Raw genomic sequence first — 23,835 nt, forward strand, 5'->3', positions numbered from 1 at the left:
CGGCTGCGCGCTGACGGCTTCCCGTGCCCTGCGCGCCCCCGGCCTCCCGCCGCCGCCGCCGCCCTCGCCTGCTCGCGGGCCAGCTCCAGCAGCGCAGGCCGGACGGAGCTCAGGGCCCCGCCGCGCCCGGCCCGCACCGCGCTTCCCGCCGCGCCGCAGCCATGGCGCGCCGCTGAGCCGCCGACCCCGGCCCGCACCCCCGGACCCCGCTCGGGCTCCCGCCGGTCCGCGCCGCCCCGCCCCGCAGCGGGAGCCCGCAGGCGCCGAGAGGCCGCGCCGCGCCGCGCCGCACCTCCAGGGTAAGCCTCGGGGGTTGGGGCGAGGGGCGCAGCCGCCCCCTGTGCGCCGCAGCCCCGCGGCGGGTCCGAGCGGCTCGCAGCTGCGCGGGGCTCCGGGCGGGTCCGCGGGGAGGGCGCGGGGATGAGCGGGGGAGTCCGGGCCGGAGTTGCGGGACGCGCGGCCCCCGGCTGCGGGGACAGGGCACATCCGCACTGGGCGGCCCGAGGCCTCCCCGGCCGGCCGGGCCCTCCGCGTCTCCGCGGGCGGGAACGGGAACCGGAGGGGAACTCTGGCAAAGTTTTAGAAATGTCTACCCAAGCCCCTGCCGCGGGGTGGGGGATGGCTGCCGGGCTGAGGTCCGCCGCGGAGGAGAGCTAGGAAGGTGCTTGGTGCAGTGCACAGCCAGATTTCACCAAAGGCAGGCAGCCGGGCGGGCGGTGAAATGAAAGCAGAAGTGCCTGTCAGTCCTCCAGGCTGGCAGCCCCCTTCCCAGCTCCTCGGAATCCAGCAGGAGAGCCTGAGGCCCACTTTCTGATCTGTGATAGACACCCCCCCAACACACACACACACACACACACACACACACACACACACACGGCCCACTTTCTGATCTGTGATAGACACCCCCCAACACACACACACACACACACACACACACACACACACACACACACACAACACACAGAGTGCATTCAGCTGCCAGATCTCAACATTGATCACCCCCCCACACACACACACACACACACACACACACACACACACACACACACACACACACACAGAGTGCATTCAGCTGCCAGATCTCAACATTGATTTTCAAAATATGAGGAGGGCCTCACACCGATTCTCCAGGCCTTGGCATTAGAGAGAGAAATTACCTACTAATTTAAGCGCCTCTTAGACACTTGATTGCAGGAAACTCTAGGATAATGGCACCATGTATCGTGCATGACCTCTAAAACAAAACAAAACAACCACAAAACACCATACAAACGACGCCTTTCCTACATATAAGCTTTCTTAGGTCTTCTGAGATAGAGGCCGATCTTGGTTCTGTTTACTGGTCTCTTCTGAAACTTAAATGGAACTAATGATAAAAAAAAAGATTTCATCACCTAGATTTAACCCACTTTTGTGGACATTTTAAAGATTGACATTGCAGCTAAGTTACCATATTTAACTAAAAAAGTTTTTGTCGTAGGGCTCATAACTGAGAAATGCTTTCGGTGTTTATTAACATTTTGATAGCCATGACATCAAATAACGAGGTATAGACTGATGGTCGTTGGTAAATATGAAAGCTGGAGATGAAGATAGACTTCGGTAGCTTTCTAGTGAAATCCTCAGCTGAGTATTCTTGGGTGGCATAAAATGCGTTAATATTTGTAAGACCTTAAAAAGGGAAACTTGATTAAAGTAAGCCCCTAACTGAAATGTGTTTTTCCCTGATTTTCATATTGTGCTTTCTAGAGATGGAGCCACTTACTGTCTGATGAACTAAAAATTATGTAAATTATTTACAACAAAGTACTTTGCTTAGCATATGAACTTGAGAAGACAGGAATGAAAAGATTTGCTTCCTATTGGATTTAACATTTGTCATCCAATTGGATGACTAGCAGAACACACGTAATGATGGCAATGTGAAATCTGTAGCTCTTGCCCATGTGGATACATCTGGGAGTCTCTTGCTAGCTTAGAGAAAAATGTCTTCTTGGCTTAACATACTCAACAAACTTGAGCACAAAAGAAGGCTTCTGGGTAGACTTAATGCTGGCACTAAAATACTATACTTGCTGTGAAATGCTAACCACTTCAAAACCAAAAGACTTTTAAAGAAAGTTGTCTAATCTTGTTAAAGGCTGGTGGCCACCTGACAATCTGTTATCTTTGTTCTGAAATTCAGTTGCATCTTGTGTTCTACGTATGGCAATTACTTGAGCTGAGTAGGTAGTAAATGTCCCCGTGTTTCAAAGCCAGTTAGTAAATACTGGAGTATACATACAAAAATAGTCTTTCCCCTTTGTAAGCACTGCTTTGATCTTTGTGTTTCCTTTTTTTGCTTCTGCCTCTAGAACTCAGCCAGGCTGACTGAGTCACAGTGGGTTAAAGCCCAACTAGTTGGAAATGGGCAGCATTTTAGATTTAGTGGCCATGTCCCTTGCCGTGGTCCCTTCAGACGAATCGAAGCTAAGTGGAGAAGCTAGTATTTCTGCAGGCTGTTTTCTCTGCTGCTTTCAGACTTCCAGATAACTGATGAAGCAAGCCACTGCCTTGACGTTCAGGGATTGCTCATTGTGGTAGATAGAGCTAGATAAAACTTGGCAGCCACATGGATTGTGGATTATCATTCAATCAGCAAGCCCAGGGTTTTACCTAATTTATTTATAAGGTATTCCCCTGCTCAGAAGAGGTGAGATTTCTGACTTCTAGGGGGCAGTAACCACTTCACAGCCGTCAATTAATTTGAGCTTGAGAAAAGAAAGAAAAGTAGCTGCCATTTTTAAATAATAAGCTAAATAATTATTCCTAAATTGCCAGGTAGATTCATTGTTTAGCCAGACTAGGATAAACCTAGGGCCTTATGAGTGGTCTACTATGGAACTATACCTCCATACCTCCAAATGCCTCTAGCCCTGCTGGCAGGATTTTTGGATAATGTGCTCAAGATACCATTTATTCCCCCACTCCTAGAATTTACCAATAGGTGTCCTGTCCTGGGCCCAGAGATACTATGTTAGCAAGTGTACCAGGAATACAGATTGGATGTATGTGAGTCAGTATCTGCAGAAATTCTCATGGGCTTGTCTTCTGGTAGGAAGCTGTCTTGTTTGGATGGCTTTCCAGCGTTCTGCTTGCAACATGAATCAATTCTATAAGGTAGTGCGACTGTTGTGTTCGAGGGCCAGGAGAAGGGCGAGTAGTAGAATTATACTAGAAGACCAGCATGCCTTAGTCCTGCATTTCTGTCCCATTAAGGCTGGTTGGCACCCGGAGCACCTGGTTCTGCTTCTGGGAATTGTGGTTTGTGCTTTTGCACCTCTTTTCAGTACTGGAGCTGGTTGTTGTTTTAGAGGTGAGCAGGTGAGAAGAGTAAGAGCAGATGGGTGTATCCCAGGGAATGCATTCTGTCGAAGCTTCAGGGTTTGAGGCTTTCCACTAAGTGCAGACGCTCAGCCTCAGGGAGGAATGTTTGGAAGATGGGCATAGTCTTGCAAGAGTAGATAGAGTCTGGGAGAGTTTGAAAACCACACAGTGTAGTTTGGTAGAGTTAATAGTTCTTATCTTTGTGGTGTTGCCTTAATGGATATGCATTGTCTTGTTGGGAAGAAGGGAAGAGAGGGAGAAGACGGGAAGCAAGGGAGGAAAGGGGGGAAGGAGAGAGGGAAGGCATTCTTTTCCTGCTGATGAATTGATTTACCCTTCTTGCTTCTGTACTGTCTTAGAGGATACTAGTTAATATTTTCAGATGATATTGGAAGACTAACAAATAGTTTAAAAATGAGATAAGACTGGTTTACTTCAACACCAAGAGTTTAAACTAATATAAGATAGGATTTGGTAACAACTGTGAAGTCCAAGAGAAGACAATATATAGATAAAACTTTCATTAAAGTATCAATTCTAAGTACTATATATTATAATTTTTAATGTATTATTATGAAGCCCTTATACTTTGTATAGTAACTAACAGATTTAATTGTCAGTAATATGAGTTTGATAGGCTTTAATTTGTTGTTTGTAAAACAGGAATAATGATATATATATATATATATATATATATATATATATATATATGTTCTAATTATCTAGTACAAATTGCCTTCTAATTTTTTACCTTTTATTGTTAGGCCCCAAACCACCCAACTAGCTTTTATTCTGACCCCTGCTTCTAACAGATTTAAATATTTATGATCCTTCTTTAACTGAAAAAACCCTGAATTTTCAAGGAGGATGTAAATATTCTACATGGCATATTCTTTAGAAGAGCCTAAGATTATTTCAAAAAGAATATAAGGTTATTTGAAAGAATCTAGACCTATAGCTCTAGCTAAAAGCAAATAACAACTAATCTGTACTGAAAAGGAATTTCTAACCCTTACTTTGAGTTTGTTGGTATTTATATGCTACCTGATAAATGAATGACTTATTCATTCATTTAATCATTATTTAATGAATCATTAAATTGTTTCAACAGACAGCCTTTTACTAAATGCCAGTGGTTCTCCACCTGTGGGTCACAACCCTTTTGGGAGTCAAACAACACTTTCAAAGGGGGTCGATATCAGTTATCCTATATATCAGATATTTACATTACAATTCATAACAGTAGCAAAATTACAGTTATGAAGTAGCAATGAAAATAGTTTCATAGTTAGGGCTCACCACAACATGAGGAATTGTACTAAAGGGTCTCACTATTACAGAGATTGAGAATCACTGCTATGAACAATAAAAAGTACAGTGTTTTGCCAGATGGTAGTAAAGGCATAGGACTTTAATCCCAGCACTTGGGAGGCAGAGGCGGGCGGTTCTCTTGAGTTCAAGCCCAGCCTGGTTTACAAAACAAGTTCCAGGGTAACCAGGGCTACACAGAGAAACCTTGTCTTGAAAAACCACACACAAAAAAGGGAAAAAATACACTGTTTCACCTTTCTTTCTGGTTAAAAAAAAAAAAAAAAAGAAGAAGCCCAAAATCCAGTTTTTGCTTCCTAGATACCATATTTTATGTGAAGTACATCTATGCTTTTTAGAGTAAATAAATTATTAAAAATAACCTACTACTCTCTAAAAAAGAAAGTCTTTCATTCTAGAGGGGAATTTATGAAATGGAAAAGTATCTTTTTAATTTTAAAGTTTTAGAGACACGAACCAAGCAAGGTGATAAAGTAACCAAAACACTTATACAAGTAAATTGTGTGTGTGTGTGTAAAGCTTTTTTGTTTTTTGCAAAGTTAGAACTTCTCTAAATTCCATTGAAACTGTAATTTCATTGCTAGCCACCACTCCAAAAAGGGAACCAATGCTAACTCAGAGGTTTTTAACACCTACCCAAATCCATCAGCCAGAAGATTGAAATAAAACATGGCCTGCCAGAGTAAATGCTCGTCACCATGAGTCTGTGCCTGTTCCAAGGAGCTGTATGGAAATCTCTGGGAGCAGTGCTCACTTAGCCAGTTTCCTGTGTTTCCACTGTCACCTTGTGACAACCTTGCCATACCTGGGGCTCCCACAAGCAAGCTGGATTCATCCATCAGTTGTAGCACTTTCAGAAATTTGAGCTTGAAATTATGCGTCTGACTACTTGTTTTTTGACAGACTCTGTTTATTCAGTGAAACACACCACCCAGACTAGGAAGGGACAAGATGCCACCTTCATCCTGATGTGTCCTGGGAGGCTCTAGGCCAGCCTTCTTTGCTGTCCTCGGTGACTGTTCTGTGCCTCACCGCTCTTTAGAACACTCATAAACTTATATTCACAATGGGGGAAAGTGTGTGTGTGTGTGTGTGTGTGTGTGTGTGTGTGTGTGCGCGCGCGCGCGCGCGTGCGTGCGTGCACACATCTCTCTTCACAACAGTAATAAACATACATAGATGTATGTTGATGAGGAAAAGTTAGTGTCTGTGTGTATAGTATTAGATATGTATGCGAGCACGCAGACACACACACACACATATATGTATGCATATATTTTCAGAGAATTAGGTGTGTGCGTATGTACCCAGTACATGGAAGCTGTCATTGCTGAAAGGGGCAGTGAAAGTGACTGGCAGTGGTGACAACGGGAGCATACTGCCTGTGTCCTCCCATGACATGCCACCAGCAGTAGTTTAGCTGGACTCCATCGCATGATGAACTCATCCTGCAACTTTTGGATATATCTAGAATAAACAAAGCTGTAACTTTGCCCTAGCCGCTGTATTAGCCAAGTGTGTGTGGGCAGCCATGCATTTCATATTAGACTTAACAGCTGTTTGTTTGTTTTTTCTTCAGTGTAAATCTCTGGGTAAATGAGGCCCAGTAGAGTTTCTATGGTGGGTTTATTATTTATAAACTTGAACTAAGGAAAAAAAAAAAAAGATCTACATCAAGTTGAGCATTCCTTCTGAGAAAGAGGTTAACATTTAAGAGAATAGATTGTTTGAATGAGTTTTACTCATTCATATAAGCAAAAAAAACTTTCGAAAGTTTTATTTTGTTACATATTCTGTGATTTGATCTAAACCTGTTATTCCATAAATCAGTGTGACAGTACACCCCCCCTTACTGTATCCCCTGCCAATTCTCAAATTCTCACACACTGTGTACATATTTATTGGCTCTCTCTCTCTCTCTCTCTCTCTCTCTCTCTCTCTCTCTCTCTCTCTCTCAAGCTCATAGTTCATTTTAATAGAAAATTAATTTGTTTAATTGTCTTAGAAAATATGCCTTAAAAGAATTTTAGGAATGAGACAGTGATGATTTTGCATATGTTAACATCAATTTCTACCTCATGTCTTAATGACTCTTGAAGATGTTTCATAGCTATTGGTTCTTAAACATGCATTTCTTTGTAGGGTCAACCATTTATTGGTGTTGGGCTTAGAAATTTAAAAGGAAAGCAATGTGGAAGGATGTAAGAAATATGGATGGCCATTTATATGGCAAAATTTAAAGTAGAAAGGAAGAAACACACAGGTGAAGTTGAGAATAAGTTAAGTCAAACCTAATTTTTCCCTGTTGGATATTTATAAAAGTACTTATGAGAAAATATAATACCTCCAGTTTGTATAAATTCAAAACTGAAAACAAATATAAAATCTAGGAAGTAGGAAATAATATTTTTTAATGCACTCAGACTACTCCTTCTAAACCAAATAGGAAACCTGGGAAGGATTTCCTACAGGAAATAGATTAATGTGAACCTAAAATATAACCAGTTGAAGACTCTATTTATTTAATTAATTCATTCCTAATGCTTTGAGTCCATGAAGGCCTGTAATAAAGGCCTGAAAATAAAGTAGTCTAGATGGTGAATCAGAAGAGAAATGGGTAAGTTACAAACTTTATGGTTGAAAAGGGAAGAGGTCATGAAAGTAGAATTGTTGCCTCTGAATAGGTGTTTGTAGGCATTTCATGTGAGTCTTCCTGTTTAGACATTGAAAACAGTGGGCTTTGTTGTCTGGCCAGATATTTGCCTGTCATGCTCAGGACGATTTCATGAACTACACTACAAAAAAAATGTAATTTCCCCTATTCTAAGAAACGTTGTAAGTAAACACTGGTGCACTTGGGAAATTCAGATCAAAAGCATGGTATCTGACAATAATTAAGTATCCTTCATTGTTCTCATGCCAATTATAGTACTCATTTATATATAATGTAATTTCTTTCCATGTATTTATCCAATTTCCCATTGAAGACATTTAACTCAATTTTCAGGAGAACACAGAATGATTAAAACAGTTCCTGATTATTTAAGAGTACTGCATGGTCGTATTATGGTTCTTTTTTCTGATTGGGGGGGTGGGGGAAACACCCTGCTTCTCTTAGAAAGCCTACTGTGATAGTCAAATAGGAGTTAGTCCAGCTGCTGCTGAGGTAGTTTAATCCTGTGTTGCAATAGATGGATGATGTTTTAGGTAATGTCTCTGCACTTACTACACATCTGCTAGGCAGAAGTGGGATAGCCATTTGGGACAGACAGATCACAGATACAGGCTTTGATGGCTGAGACACTTGAGCATCTCTCCAGAGATGCCCCCATCAGGATACCAGTTTATGGCTCATCACCCCTCTCACCCCTGTCACTCCCACACATAAGGTGCCATTGCTAGCCCACTGTGCATTCTACAGGCTTCCCACTCTGGCCATCAACAGCCCTTCCTTCCTAACCCTCACTTTCTCCTGTAGTTGCTCCTAGAGTTGCTGCCCATCACTTCCAGGCTGGCTTTCTGGCTTTCTTTTCTTCCCTGTCTCCCAAAGCAGCCTCTTGCTTTTGGCCCCTTTAAGCCTGGCATCATAGCCTACTTTCTTGTTCTTCCCTGTTCTGAAGTGAATCACACTTGTCTTTACAGCACCTCACCACACCCCACCTCCCTAAATCCTCACTCATCCCCTAGTTCTCAAGTCTTCTATAGCCACTCTCAGTCGCTCCCCTCCCCAGCTTTCCCTCTTTAATACATCTGAACGATAGAATTCTCTTTTGTGCCCACCCTGCTGACTGACTGCTCAACCTTCAGGCACGGCTCAGCATCACCTTCGCCCATCTTCATTTTTCTGTTATGTTGGCCTCCCTGTAAGGAATTATGTCAACCATTCTGTGTTCTCTTGGCTTTGTACATATTTTTTAAGTGAAACATCATCAGGCAGGGATTACTTTATTTAGTTTTTATTTGCATAGCACTCTTTTTGTTTGCTGAAGGGATATAAGTAACTAAACAAAATGATTAGGGAGTTGTGTTGTTTATTAAGCTGTGTGGCTCTCAGTAAGCATACTAATTTCTTTGGGTCCTCTTTTGTCTCTTATAAAAAGGGAGAGCAAGTTAGAGATAGACTTTATGAATTGGACCTCTAGTATAATTAGGCTTTTTTCATGCCTTTGCATTGATTAGAAGGCCTCAGATTTTCTTGCCATCTTGATGGTCAATAAGAAGAAAGGGTATGGGTATACATGAAGCCAATTCTTCATGTTCAATAGTTATGTGAAGAACTGTTGCTTTTGTGGATAGTGGGCTACTTTCTTGGCCCTGACACTACATGTTTTGGAATTTCATCACTCAGTTATTAACTAGATTTTTTTTTAATTTACCCAAATTTAATTTACATTTAATTTACCCAAAGAAAATTATGGCAAATTTGAGACAGACATTGAATATAAAATTCAGTATTTGAATTCTAACATGATTCTGGTTTGGAAAAGGAAGAAGACCCAGTGGTGATGGCATAAGCTGAGCCCTCACCTGTCATAGAAGGAATGCAGTCTAAACTTGATAAGTCACTGACAGAAAAATAAGCACATAGCCAGGAACATGAATAGAAGGTAAATAACTGAGTCTTTGGGGTTAATAGCACTAGGGGCAGGGAGGAGACATGGAGCCAGCTTTGGCTTATCTTAGCAATCATTTTAACATTATTTTCCTTCCTCCCTCACAGCTTTCAAATTAAAAAGCATATATTTATAGTGTACAAGGTAATCTTGTTCACACTCCAGGAAATGATTAAATACAACTGACGTATGTAGAGCTTTACTTATACAGTAGCAATTCATTTGGGGAACTATTAAGTCCTTCTTGTGTGCCAGGTACTTACAAATACAATACTGACCAAAACTAAAGTACAGAACTAAATGGAGTTTAGATTCTGGAATGTTTTTAGTTTTAAATTTCTTTTTTTTTTTTTTTGATATTAACCTTTCTAAAGCTTAAAGAACCAAATCACTAAGAAAGTACATGAATGATGACAGGGCATCATTAGTGATTTGTCTTAGAGTGAGTATACTTAGCCTTGATGGAAGTCAAAAAGTAGAGTATTACTGTCCACTCAAAACCCCTACTGCCCCTCTGATCCCCTGGCCACAGCTCTCACCTAAACAGCTCTGTTAAAAGATTGTATAAATATTGATTCTGTCACTCATATTCATTCTCATTGGACAAGTAGAATAAAAGCTTGGCAGCAGACATCAGAAATCCCAGCATTCTGGAGGAGGCAGGAGCATGTTTGTTACTTTAAGGCTAGCGTAGGCTACATGACAAAACCAGGTCAAAAACACAGCCACAGCTAAACTAAACTAACCCAAAAATCCCCATAAAACAATGAGTTGATACTCATGAGTGGCCTTAGTGTCAGTTTATTTTCAGATTTTGTTTGTTTTTTAACTTAAGATGTGCATAAAACTGCAAGACAAATCACATACTCATATTAACTCATTTATGGGTTAAAGAGAATTTTTGCTTATTGAAACAGGGTAATCGAGGGCACTGACAAGGGCACATGGGAGAGAGAAGTCTTCACTTCTGACTTCAGCTGTGAGAGCACAGGTGGCCTCTTCCTCCTTGGGCATGGATCGCATATTGACATCTGTGTATAGGAAGCAGTGCCCAGTACTGACAGCTCCAAATTAGATTCAAAGACCGGAAGAGCTGTGTGAAGCCTGACTTTGGTGCTTGCAAATCATCGTGCTCTTATGTGTATACCTGGAAAGTCTTCACCTTGGTTGTTCCCTCAAGGATGCCGTTTCTCACCCATCAGCAAAATCAAACTTGCAGGTTCACACAATAAACCCTTTTCTTTTAAAACATAGGGATTGGGGATGTAACTCATTGGTAGAACTCCTGCTTAGTATGCTCAAGGCTGTGGATTCAATCTCCAGCACCATACAATGAGACCTAACCCATGAAGTCATCCTCTCCTTTAGTCTGGAGATGTGAGCATTCTATTAGGGCACTCAGTGGCAGACCAGACATCAGAATTAAAGCCTGTTCTGCATATTTTTAGGGAATAAGAACTCTGTGCATCTAGGAATGGGAAGCAGACCTCCAGAACACAGTCCAGCAGACAAATGAGAAAGGGCCTTGATTTGGTATTTATGAGGAAAATCAGGCAGGGATGTCTTTAATTATAACATGTAACTTGTTATCTGATTTACTGCAATCCTTAGAGTATGCCCACACTCTACAAACTTATCCTCTATGATGCTACTAAAAAGAAATTTTACTAAGAATGGAATATGCCATTTGCTATAAGTGACATTTTAATTACAGTATGATTTAAGAAGTGTCCCAAACATCTTTTTGATCTCATGGATTGAATAAAGATTTGATTCTTATGGACCATGTTGGCACACACTCTAATCACTGTGCTAAGGTGTCCCTGTGCCCCTCGGTGACAGTGAATGTGACACAGGGAGAATTAGGTGTTTCTTTCAGGCAGGGGAATGAGCTTGTGTGCATTTGTTTGTTTTTATTCTGAGGCACTCCCCTTTGCACTACCATGTTGGCTTAACTAATTACATATATTTGAGAATTTTGGTGCTGTCTTTGTGTTACTAGTTTTTTATTGAATATCAGGTTTAGGTTACATTAAGTATTCACCAGATTTCTGTCACTATGATACAATACCTGAGTTAATTAACATAAATAAAGGAAAAAGGTTTAGTTGATGGTTTGGGGAGTTCTAGTCTACTACCAGGTGGCTTGTTACTGTAACTGTCCAATGTAGCAATGTGTCATGGCCAGAACACTTGGCAAGTTGTAACTGCCTACTCATCATGTCACGCAACATCCTTCAAGGACATGTCCTAGTAGAATATCACTTCCCCAGTACAGGTTTGGAGAGAGGTCTGGCACTGGGGAAGTGTTAGGAGATCCACAGGGATGACCCCAACTAAGAATCTAGGCAGTGGTGGAGAGGCTGCCTTTGATGCCCTTCCCCTATAATGAGCTTGATGCCTACCTTGGTTACCATTCCTAGAGCCTTCGTCCAGTAGCTGATTGAAGCAGAAACAGGCACCCACAGCTAAACATTGAGCCATACTCCTGGAATCCAGTTTTGGAGAGGGAGGAGGGTTGAGCAAAGGAGTAAGACTGTGCTGGAGAAACCCACAGTAATAGTTGACCTGACCTAGTGAGGGCACAGAGACCCTAGTTGTAAAGCTGGGCAACCAGCATTGGACTGAACCAAGCCCTCTGAATGTGGGTGTCAGCTAGGAGGCCAAGACAGTCTATGGGACCTCTAACAGTGGAGCCAGTGTTTATCCCTAGAGCACAAATGAACTTTGGGAGCCCATTCCCTGTGGAGGGATACTATTGCAGCCCAGATACAGGAAGAGGACCTAACCCCCACCCCCCAAATGATGTGAAGAACGTTGATAGTCCCCCGTGGGAGGGCCTCACTGTCCTTGAGGATCGGGTGGGTATGGGTTGGGGGACTGTGGGGACATGGGAGGATGGGAGGGTGAGGGAATGGGGGGATTGATATGTAAAATAAGAGTGCTTCTTAAAAAAAAAGTTGTGAGAAAGAAGCTGGACACAGTACACACCTATAATCCCAACACTCAGGAGGCTAAAAGAGGAGGACCACATTTTTGTGTCAGGTGTGAGCCTTATATTGAGAACTTGTCTTAAAAAAACAGAAACCAAGATACTGAGTTAGAGTAAAAACATAAATGCTGGCTGTACATTTTCAAATGTCCTATAAAAGCTGATGCTACAAAAAAAAAAACCAACAAAATGACTATGGCATTCACAAGAAGAAGAAGAAGAAGAAGAAGAAGAAGAAGAAGAAGAAGAAGAAGAAGAAGAAGAAGAAGAAGAAGAAGAAGAAGAAGAAGAAGAAGAAGAAGAAGAAGAAGAAGAAGAAGACAAGAAGACGACGACGACGACGACGACGACGAACTGTTTGGGGACCTCCATTCTATGGCCTGGTGTCTTTGAGATGTGATTTGTGGCCTCTGTCTTTGTGAATGTTCTGCCTGCATCCCTACAAAGTGCAAATGGCCAATGTGGTATTAAGAGTAGTGGGCCTTTCAGAGGTGATGGGGTCATGGCACACACGCCCCTCCCCTGCCGTGAAGAGGGTTGCAAAGGGGCTCAATAAAGGAGGTTTATCCCCGCATGTTCTTCCACCATCCACCAGTGAGAATACGGTATTGGCTTCCTCTGCAGCATACTTTTTCTCACTTAGGTGCTTAGATCTCGGGCCTCCTAGTTCAGAGATATGATGAATAAATTTATAAATATTTATAGTATACATAATAGCTCATATTTATAAAGCACCCACTCTCAAGTGTTCTGTTATAGTAGCACAAACATATTAAGGTAGTTTTTCTGATGCGGTCACTTCACCTGTATGCAGTACCGAAAGAGGAGTGTTGAAAACCTCCACCATAGTTGTGGATTTCTGTTTCTTCCTTTAGTTCTGCCCCTTTTTCCTTCTTGTATTTTGGCGAACTATTAATAAATGCGTATACATTTAGATCATTATTTTTAGCCAGGCCTGGTTTGCACACCTGTATAGCTCCAACACTCAAGACCTAGAGTCAGGAAGGTCACTGAGTTTGAGGCCAACCAGGGCTATAGAGACCCTGTCACAAAACAACAAAACAAAATTCATTTTGCTCCTTGATGAACTGACCCTTTTATTTGTATGTATGTATGCATGCATGCATGCATCTATCTATCTATCTATCTATCTATCTATCTATCTATCTATCTATCTTTGGTAATATTCCATCCCCTGAAGTCTTCTTTATTGGAGATTATGATATAGGTTGCTTTCCTGTGTTTAGTACTTGTGTGTTATTAGCATAGCATCCCAGGCTTATGCTTTTAAACACTTTGTGTCTTTCATATTAAAGTATAATTCTTATGAAAAGCATGTTCTTGGTTTTGGTTTTTCTATACTGTTTGCCATCTCTGCTTTTTGTAGGCGAGTTTATTCCGTTTGCATTTAGTGTGGTAATCCATACGCTGTTCAAATCCCTAACCTCGGTGTTCATTGTCTCATCTGTGCCGCCTCTTTCTTTATCCACATTTCATCTTTCATTGCCATCCTTTAAATGAAACAAGTGTAGGATTTCAAGAGTCCCATTTTATCTCCTCTCTAGTAGTTCTGCAAAGACTTTCTGCATTAGGACATGCACCCTGAGTCTACAGTGGACCCAATGTGGAGCTTTGATTGGTTCTCTCCTCTGGGCTAGTGTCATTAGGCTTTTTACCTCCAAGGGTGTTCTAGACCTCAGAATATATCATATTGTTTTGTTTTGAATATATTGTATTAAAATTACAGTGATGTGTGTGAAAAACCAAGAAACAAAAAGCCAAAGTCTCGTGTATCCACACTGTTATTGCTTCTTGAGAGCCCACGTCTATCTCATTTCTCTTTAACACGAAGATCTATTTTTAGCATGTCTTTGGTCAGCTCTAGTTATGGATTCCCTCAGCTCGACTTTATTGTCAAAGAACATAAGCGATTATAGATTCTGGGCCAGTGATTTTTCTTTTAGTCACCTTTGTCTTTCAGCTTCTGCTGTTTGATGGTGACTCAGCCAATTGCCCATTGCTCCTTCCTTCCCATGTATATATATGTCAACGTACAAATATATCATGCCCTCGCCTCTCGAGCTTTAGGGAACTCTTAACTTAGGCTTAGTTCCTAACATTTTATGTTTTTGTTTGTTTGTTGAGACAGGATCTTTCTACCTAGCCAATACTTTGTACTTTTCCTCTGTATCTAACATGGAGATTTAAATTCTTGGATATATGGGTTGAGTTGTATAAGCCAAATTTTGATATTTTTTTTACCTTTAGTTCTACAAATATTTTCTCTTTTTTTCTAGCACTTTAAATTACAAATACACAAGCTACTTGATATTATCCTCTAAATAAGATGTAGTGTTCACTTCTTTTCTGCCTTTCCTCTGCTTTCTAGTTTGGATAGTTTTCATTGATCTTTGTTTCAGTTTATTGATCCTTTCTTCTGTATTACCCAACATACTGGTAAGTCCATCTGGTGAATTGCATTTCAGTTCTAGCACTGATTTCTCTTTGTCAAAAAGCCTTTGTATTTTGCTGCTGTCATTCTCTAGTCATTCCTTATGTCTGTCTTCTCCCTTATATACTGAACATGCTTTTGTTAGCTGTTTTAAAGTTGCTGGCTATCAAGTTCATCATTGTGTCATTTTTATTTTTTCTCTGTAGGCTTCAGTATTCTTGTTTTTCATTATAGGTACCATAATGTGCAGAATTGCCTGTTTCTCTTTTATACAGGGTTGAGTATTGTCATAATAAGCAATAAGTTGACTGCTGGATCTCTGGCCTTATTAAGATGGATTTAGAGTTGCCCTTATTTTAAGGTGTGTTCCTGATTCTCATAACATGATTTTTTTCCATAGACTGCTATAACCACATGTTCCGCATGTATACTGGTGTTTCCTCAACCCAGATGCGCGCACCCACAGTGGTTCTCAGCTCCATATAACCTATGATCTTACCAGAGCCTTTATACTCCAACATCTTTCCACTGAGCTTTTTCACCAGTGAGTAGAGGTGGTCTGGATGCTTTCCCACATACATCCTTTCTGTGACATCACGACCCATAAGGTTGCTGCTCTTCATTTGGGCTCTGCCTCCTGTGGCCTGAATTAGCAGGTGCACTCAAGTGCAGTTTGCAGACTGTGTCTCTTGTTCAAGTCTTAAGCTATTGTTGTGTTTGTAACTACACATGAATGTGGCCCGAGGCAAGATCAAATAGTGGCTAATCTATAATGACTGAAATTTGATTTGTGTTGATTTTTAAAGAATTTTTTAATTGATGTGCAATACACAATATGTTATTAACCATTTTAAAATATGTTATTTCAGGATTTTATGTACTCACTATGTTGGATAGCTAGCTTATCTCTGGAGCTTTGTTTTGAAACTTTCTCATCTTCCCAGAAGAATGCCCTAAACTTGGTAACTAATCACTCCCTTCCCCAGTCTGCTCTCACTCCCCTGTCCTCTGGCAAACACTAATGTGTTTCTCTTTCTAAGAATCTGCCTGTCCTGAGTATTTAGTGTGAAGTGAATTGTGTTATAGGTAAGGAACCCTTTCTATATGGTTTCAATATAATTTATTCTACCAGTTTTGAAATATAAAAATCAAAACTGTCATTGCTGACTTTAATGTACTTAAACATTTAAGGAAACTAAATATATGGGTGAAATTAAGTTGCAGCAGAGCAGTGGACTAGTGCAGAATCACGAGGACGTGTGTTATGGTTCTCATATGGACTCTGCGGATAGCCTTGCAAGAGAGAATACAGGTTTTATGGGAGAGGTTGATTTGAAGTGCCTCTTTGCAGAGTATGTAATATTTAAACAGGATGGTGTCTCAGGATGTGAATAGATACACAAGGTGAAACTAGCAAGGCATTGTTATATTTGTTTATATTTTGTGTGTGCGTGCATATGCACACGTGTGTGGTGTGTGTGTGTGTGTGTGTGTGTGTGTGTGTGTGTGCGTGCGCGCGCGCGCGCGCGCGCGTGCACAATAAGCCTTCACATGTGTGGTGGTCAAAGGACAACTCTGGAAGTTGGTTCTTGCAGCATGTGAGTTCCAGGGATTAAGCTCAGGTCCTTGGGCTTAGGAGCAGTCATCTTTACCTACAGAGCCATCTTGCTGGTCCAACAAGACATCTCTAAATGCTGAACACTTGGTCTTTGGACTTCAGTGTGTAAAGCACCTGGCAATGATCTGGAAGACAATTAAGCAGAAAGAAACGGCCATGGAGGAAGCCGTAGAAAGTCTGTTTCCGTCAGAGTGAGGTAATGAGGAAACAGAAAGGAAGTACATAGTCAAGAAACAGCATGAAGAAAGAAATCAACAGCAGCAGCAGCAAGACTGTTAACTGGATTTGCGAGAGATTGATACATTTGCAAACATTATCGAGCAGGAAATTGGCTTGTTGTCTAGTGATGAGCTGTCTGTAAACATTAGAGTTGATGGGATTTGATGTGCCATCCACTTGTTTTATAATGGCATCATTGCTTAAAGCTAACAGTGCCTCATGCATGCTTACACCTTGACAGTTTTAACAGTTCTAATCGTGTGCTTATGGACTCCTATCTTCTTGTTATTGTTGTTCAGTTGGGAATTCAGTAGCCAGCCGAGTAAAAGCCAGTGCAAAGTACAGCACTGTGACTAACACTGTAATTAAAGTTACGGTGCTGAATTGCCGAGCTAATTAACCCATGCCACACATGCCCTCTGGTCCCATTGTTGAGGCAATTGTCTTTCTAGTTACCAGTCTTTAGGATTGGTTATCTTTTGCTGCAAGAGAAATCACAAAGAAACAAATAGAAACACAGACATGCCTTATTTCTTGTAAACCTGTGATTATGTGTGGTGATTTGTCAGGCTGATCTGTGAAGTTGTTTGGCTGTTCTGCTACTGTGAGCTCAGCCTGGGCAGTCTTGGCTAGCCTTGCTTCTTCTCCAACTCCTCATGGGCTCTCGCCCTCCATTGGGTCAGCCCAGGCCTTCTTCCCCTCCCCTTCCAGGAAAGAGAAACTGGCCATTGCGTGGCCTGTTGAAACCCATGTTCATGACCTACTTCTGCACCCCCGCCTCCCCCCCAGCCCTTGGTCAGTGCCTGCCGTGGGCCTGATAAGATTCAAGGAGGAGATATCGATTTTATATTCCCTGTGTTGTATGGAGTATGAAACAGTTGTGGCCATTGTTTCAGTGTAGCACAGCTATAAACTCTGAGTGCAGACTATGTCACTCTTGTGCAGTTTTGCTTCTTTGGAAACAGACATGGTCAGATAATTGCTTTCTGAGGAATTAATGAAGGTTAGGAAACATTCAGGGAACATTTCAGACATGGTTTACCTGTGACTCGGAACATGGCATACACATGTACCATGGACCTGCTCCTGATAGCACTGTAGATGAAGCTCAAACACATTTTCATTTTTAGTTTAGTAAATGTGTCTTCTGAGATAATTTTTTTCTATCTATCCTTTGAAACTTAGCATAGGAAGTTTTTAAAGTCTCATTGACTTAGTATTGTTATTTTTACCTTCACATTTGGATTGCCTTGGGAGTAGTTCATTTGAAATTCAAGCATTGTCAGGATCCTATTCTGTTCCCCAAGCTACGCTCTGTAGAAGAGTTAGGTGGGTCCACCAGGTAATACTGTAGGGACAGAAAGCACACCCAGGAGATCAAAGGGTGAACGAGGAAGGAGAGCATTCGGAGACTCCTGCCATATGTCTCCCCAAAGGATTTGGACCGGGCAGTGTGTTCGAAGACTGGGGCGACTCCTCAGTGAGTGCAGAGGGAGCCTGTCCCTGTTCCAGTCACCATGACAGATGCTACTTCATGTCCTGGCATGCTCAGACTTGACAGAGGGGCAGAATGCCTCTACTGTGGAGAATTTAGCATTATAACAAGATTATAGGAGGAAAGATCACTCTAGGTCACCTAGAAGAGGGACGTGGCAAATTTGGCAGGTTTCAACCAGCCCCTTGCCATCTTCTCTGAAGGGTCTTGTCTGAAAACAAACAGAAACAACTGCAAGAGGAGGAATATGGTGGTTATCATGGCAGGCGACTTCCCAGCCCCACCTGCCCAGCCACCAGCACAGGGGCTGAACCCTTTAAGCTCCTGCTTAACCTGACTAGAGAGGTGGCTTAGCTGTGAAGAGTGCTTTCTGCTCTTGCAGGGGACCCAGGTTCAGTTCCTAACACCCACATGGTAGCTCACAGCTTCCTGCCACTCTAGTTCCAGGGGATCGGATACCTTCCTCTTGCCTCAGTCAGCACCCTCACACTCGTGAGGTACATACATGCTTGCAGGCAGAACACTCAGGCCACATAAAATGAACATGAATAAAACCTTAAAGAAAAGAAGGATCTACGTAGCAACTGACATTGTGAGTAGACTAGTACCAGCCAGAACATTTGAGAGGCTGGCGGCGAAGACGCATTAAAGTGAATAATACTCATGTCAAGAGGAAAATCACATTGCCCGTTATGTGAGTACAGGGGCCATAGACTGTGCAGTCACATAAGCTGCCTGTAGTCTGTCAGCCTGAGCAAATGTCTCTCTAGAGCTCAGTCTTCACATGGGCTACGTTTTCTGGGCTCAGCATAACAAATGACATATGTGACAGTGCCTGTGGTTCCTGGGTTACAGGAAGCAACCTGCCAAGATTGACTCTTCCTCCACATGAACCAAAGCACTTATTGTGATGCCATAGCCCTCATCATGGTTTCTTCTCCGTGCAACTGGCACCTGGGATTAGGTAATTTGTTGTAGGGGCAATCCTGTGCCTCCCAAGATATTCAGATCACCTCGAAGCTGGCAGGACCAGCTATGCTAGGTCAGCCCAGAACACTCCAGAGAATAACTTCCAAATCCCTCCTCTCTGCCCTGGCAGAGAGAATACAAATATTTTATAGGGCAGTGGCATACAACCACTTCAGACTCAAATGTGGTTGAATGGATGGTAAATTAAACAACCTATGTGCTTAGTCACTGTTCTGTTCCTATGAAGAGATTCCATGGACAAGGCAGCTCTTATAAAAGAAAGCATTTAATTGGGGGCCCACCCACAGTTGCAAAGGTTTCGTCCATTATCATCATGGCAGGGAGCATGGGGCAAACAGGTAGGCAATGAGTGTTTTACCCATGATCCATAGGCAGATTAAGAGAGAGACTTTGGGCTTTTTGAAACCTCAAAGCCCACTCCCCAGTGACACACTTCCTCCAACAAGGCCACATTTTGTAATCCTTTTAATCCTTTCAAATAGTGCCACTCCCTGGTGACTAAACATCCAAATACATGAGCCTATGGGGCCATTATTATTCAAATCACCACATTCTCTTTCTCAGGACAATGAAAACATTTACTGTTGCGTCACTCTCTCTGTAATTTATCATGAGTGTGGTATTTATTAGACTGTCTGATGTGTTAACACGTGTTCTGTATCTCCCACTCACTAATAAGTTTTCCATGAATTAACTAAGTGAATGTTCTCAATGGATCTGCTCTCCTGTTAAATTGACATTCCATCAGGAGTGGGTATCTCCACCAGTTCTCAGTACATATATTTGCATTCAGCAGGTGGCTGTTCTATACATTGTCATGATGTTCCCGGTGAGGTAATATTGACAATGGAAGAAGTAGAAAATTAGTTTGCACAAATGTCAGTGTGGTAGCATACACAGAAACATTGATTCCCTAAAAAGAAAAGAAAAATTTCAGAAATCAGCATTTCTGACAAAAGTGAGTGCACTGCCGACTTTGATCTCCAGTGCAGTATACTGTCAGAAGGGGGGACACACAACATTTGTGTGCCAGTTGTTTCCTAGCTTATGTCTTCTGAAGAGGGCTGAGAAGGAATAAAAAATTTTGACTCATTAGTTAGTACTTCATATTTTATTTAACAGTGTCAGAACATTTTAAATCAAAGACAACCTCTTTTTCTATCACAGATCTAATACATTAGATTTCTATGTCACTATATATATATAAATATATATAATTACTGTAGCAAGTCCATAGTATTTATAATTGTAGAATAATAATGTAAACAATTATTTCAAAGCACATTAAAAATGCCTAAAAATGGATTTTTAGAAACAGAAATCACCCCCTCTGAATGTTTTACATGGTATGTACTGCACGTGGCTACAACCCTTACATCATGTTTTCTCCAACAATTTATCTATGGAAAAGAAATTTCAATATATTTTATGATTTTTGTCTTTAACAATTTGTTAACCATGCAGAATATAATGTAGAAATGCTATGAAAAGTCTTTTTTCCCTGTAACTTTACCTTTATTGCTAAAAAATAATAATAATTGGGCATTAAAATTATACCTAAGTGGTACCTGTTATGGCTAATACAATTTTGAACTACCCCCTGATTCCCAAGTGTACCCTCTAGTTGGTATCTCTACTGTGCAAATTGTGATTCCCCGTGGATTACGATATCGTTTTAGTTTGGAAAATTAGAGGGTTTTTCCCCCCCAGTGAAATCTAAAACAATAGAAAGTTATGTTTTTGTTGCTGTTGTTTTGCAGTGAGTCAGCATCTCAAGCTTCCAATATCTCTGATCCTAGATTCCATACACTTGCTGACAGGAGTGCTCCGGCTCCTTCCTTGATGACTCACCCCCGTGGCTTTAGAGTTTCTCCTCTCAGTGGAGCCACTTCACCAAGATGCCCCCATGTCAGGTTTAGTGACCGGGAAGATGGCCACAGGAATGCAGCAGACAGCCCATTCAGCGTTCATAGACTATGTCACACTCAGGGCTTGGCTGGTTTTGTTACATTATGCTTCATGTGAAAAACACAACTCCCTGGATATTTCTTGAGACCTCGCTCCACTTTTTGTGTCTCCCTGTGTGGTGTGAAGATCTTCCTAAAGCCTCCGGTTGCAGGAGACGATGCAGAAATGAGACCCAGGCTATTCTCCCTCTGTGTCTCAAGGTGCTTCCTCAAAAGCACAGGAGTGAGCAAAAGGAAAGTGGGGGAAGGCTGGGGAAGCAGGGGTGCAGAAGGGACTTTCCCACTGCTTTTCTGATCCTCAGTTCCAAGGCCTAGTAGATATTTCAACATTTTAGATATAAAACTTGCTTTTGCAATCAATGCAAATATTACCCAGTGATTCATCCTTTCCAAATGACTCTTGGTTTCTTTTGACATTTTATTTTAAAAATTATGTATTAGCATTGACATCACCCTAGAGTTGCTATTACCTCTGAATGCTTCAGTAATTACCAAGACATTGTAAGTCAAGATTTTAACCATCCAAGTGTTCCTTAGGCTTCCTAAGTGTTTTATAGAATTATGTTTTTAGGCACACATAGTCTAGAAGCTTTAGAACAAGGTGTTACTGAAGACAAACTGTTGGTTGGCTTGTCACGTGTCTAAAGAAGAGTGATCTTCATTAACACTTTGTCTGGAATATGGACCAGGAGGATAGCTTTCCATCTAGTAAGACCTGCTCTAAGTCCCCACACTCAAAGATCTACAAAACCATCCAGTCTTTAAAAATAATTTTTATGTTTTTTAAGATTATAGTATAATCACATCTTTTCCCCCCTCCCTTTCCTCAGAGTCCTGCCTTGTTACCTCCCTTGCTCTCTTTCAAAAATTCATGGCCTCTTTTTTCCTTACTTAATTGTTGTTAAGTGTGTGTGTGTGTGTGTGTGTGTGTGTGTGTGTGTGTGTGTGTGTGAGACTATAAATACAATCTGCTCCATCTGTTCAGTTACTTACATGTATGTTTTCATTGGTATAGAATGACCAATCAATGTGCACTTCCCTGGGGAAGACTGTTTCTCCCTCTCTCAGCATTCCTGGTTTGCCTGTGGTTCTTATTCTAGGGTAGAGGCCTCCTGAGCTATCTCATGTTCACATTAGCCTGTCTATTGGTGCTATCCTTGTTCAGATATACATATAATTAATGCCATAGAGGTACTGGGTTTTGTCAGTTAAACAAGGCAATAGTGTCACCTCCACTTTAGAAGACTGTTTTCAGGTTGTTAGGCAAGAATACCTAGGAAGAAGGATGGTGTAAACACTGTTTGCGGAAGTTTAGAATAAAGGTTATTATCCCTGTATTGTATTTGTGTGACTTGTTCTTACTAGTATTCCAGTAATTAGATTGTGTACTGAATTTTTATACAGATACCCACTTATAAAAGTTCATGTATAATGACATGTATGGATACATGCTTACACACATATAAAATCCATCTTTACCAACCCATGTTTTACCTTTGAGACTGTGTTCTACAGATGGGCACTCATTAGCTAAAGTATCCAGTGCTCAATATTTTAACCTTTTAAACATCCATCCCATTCTAAGTCTTGTAATTTTTCAGGCTCAAAAAGAGGGGCCACCTTGAGCGTAACTAGTATCCAAAGTCACACACCCAGTAGTGGCAGAACTCTGGTATTTTGGATGGCTTAATACCCCTTTACAATATCAAGTCAATAGTCCCCTGTTTAACTACTTGTCTGAACAGGTACATACTTAGTTGCAGATACTTGGATATGTTTTTCAGACAGAGTCTTACTCACTATGTAGCTCTAGAATTCACCATGTAGACCAGAGTAGCCTTTACCACACAGAGATTTACTTGCCTCTGCCTCCCAAATGCTGAATGAGATTAAAGGCATGTGCCACCACACTCAGCAAATATTTTCTTTTTAAATAAGTATATATGTATGTGTGTTTAAATACATATTTAAATTATGTGTTTGTGTGTGTACCTGCATAAGTTTATGTATACTATCTGTGTGCAGGTACCTCAGAGGCCAGAGGAGGCTATCAAGATCCCTTGTAACTGGAGTTCCACGTCCTGAACGGCCCCATGTAAGTAGTAAGCACTCTTAACTGTTGAGCCAGCTCTTCAGCTTGTGTTAGTTTCTTACATTAAGCAAATATCCCCTTGCAAACCTGTGTGAACTTGTTCCCTAGGACTCCCAGCCACTGCTTTGCCTGCAGTTGCAGCTGGTGTTGCTCCATGACCCACTGAGAGTACCCAGGAGGTTTCCTTGCTTTCCACTGTCACTTGGTACAAGTGACACTTAGCACAAGAGCGTTGCACTGGAAATGAAGCCTTGTACTTCTGGGGATGTTATGAGATGCTTGAGACCGGATAGTACATCGAGTTAAAGAAGGACAAAGAGGCTCCTTTTGTACATCAGCAGGGGTGCATGCCACAGGATGGCCCTACAGCCCTGTTCCATGTTGTTGTGGATCCAGAGTCCACCCATTCATGTAGTAGAAGCCCCGTCTTCTCTATATTTGGGGTTTACCTTGCATGAAATGTGATTTCGAGGCAGAACCATGTGGTTCTTCATGTTTGTCAAGGTCTCTGGGTGGCTGAAGATTGTTGGGGCCTCTGCATATAAATAGCTGCCCAGGATTCAGTGAATTTGAGATTTACAGGGTTGATGCTGTCATTGGCATTTTTTATTGTACTTTTTAGATCTACAGAGTTTTGCATTTCTCTTTGACAAAGGCAGAATAACTTTCACTGGTTCTCACAAGAGGGCAGAAGGTGGCATT

General features: G+C 41.6%; 1 protein-coding gene across 2 annotated transcripts in view; it reads left to right on the plus strand.

Moving 5' to 3' along the window:
* Window positions 1–237: 237 nt before the first annotated feature.
* Window positions 238–23,835, plus strand: part of Nfkb1 (nuclear factor kappa B subunit 1) — a 115,341-nt gene continuing 91,743 nt past the window's right edge. For both annotated transcript variants that reach the window (XM_027395767.2, XM_027395769.2), the window contains exons 1-2: window positions 238–299; window positions 23,067–23,136. The gene's annotated coding sequence lies outside the window, so the exon portion shown is untranslated. The remainder of the gene's footprint in view (window positions 300–23,066; window positions 23,137–23,835) is intronic.

This window comes from Cricetulus griseus (assembly GCF_003668045.3).
Source record: "Cricetulus griseus strain 17A/GY chromosome 1 unlocalized genomic scaffold, alternate assembly CriGri-PICRH-1.0 chr1_0, whole genome shotgun sequence".
Taxonomy (NCBI): Eukaryota; Metazoa; Chordata; class Mammalia; order Rodentia; family Cricetidae; genus Cricetulus; species Cricetulus griseus.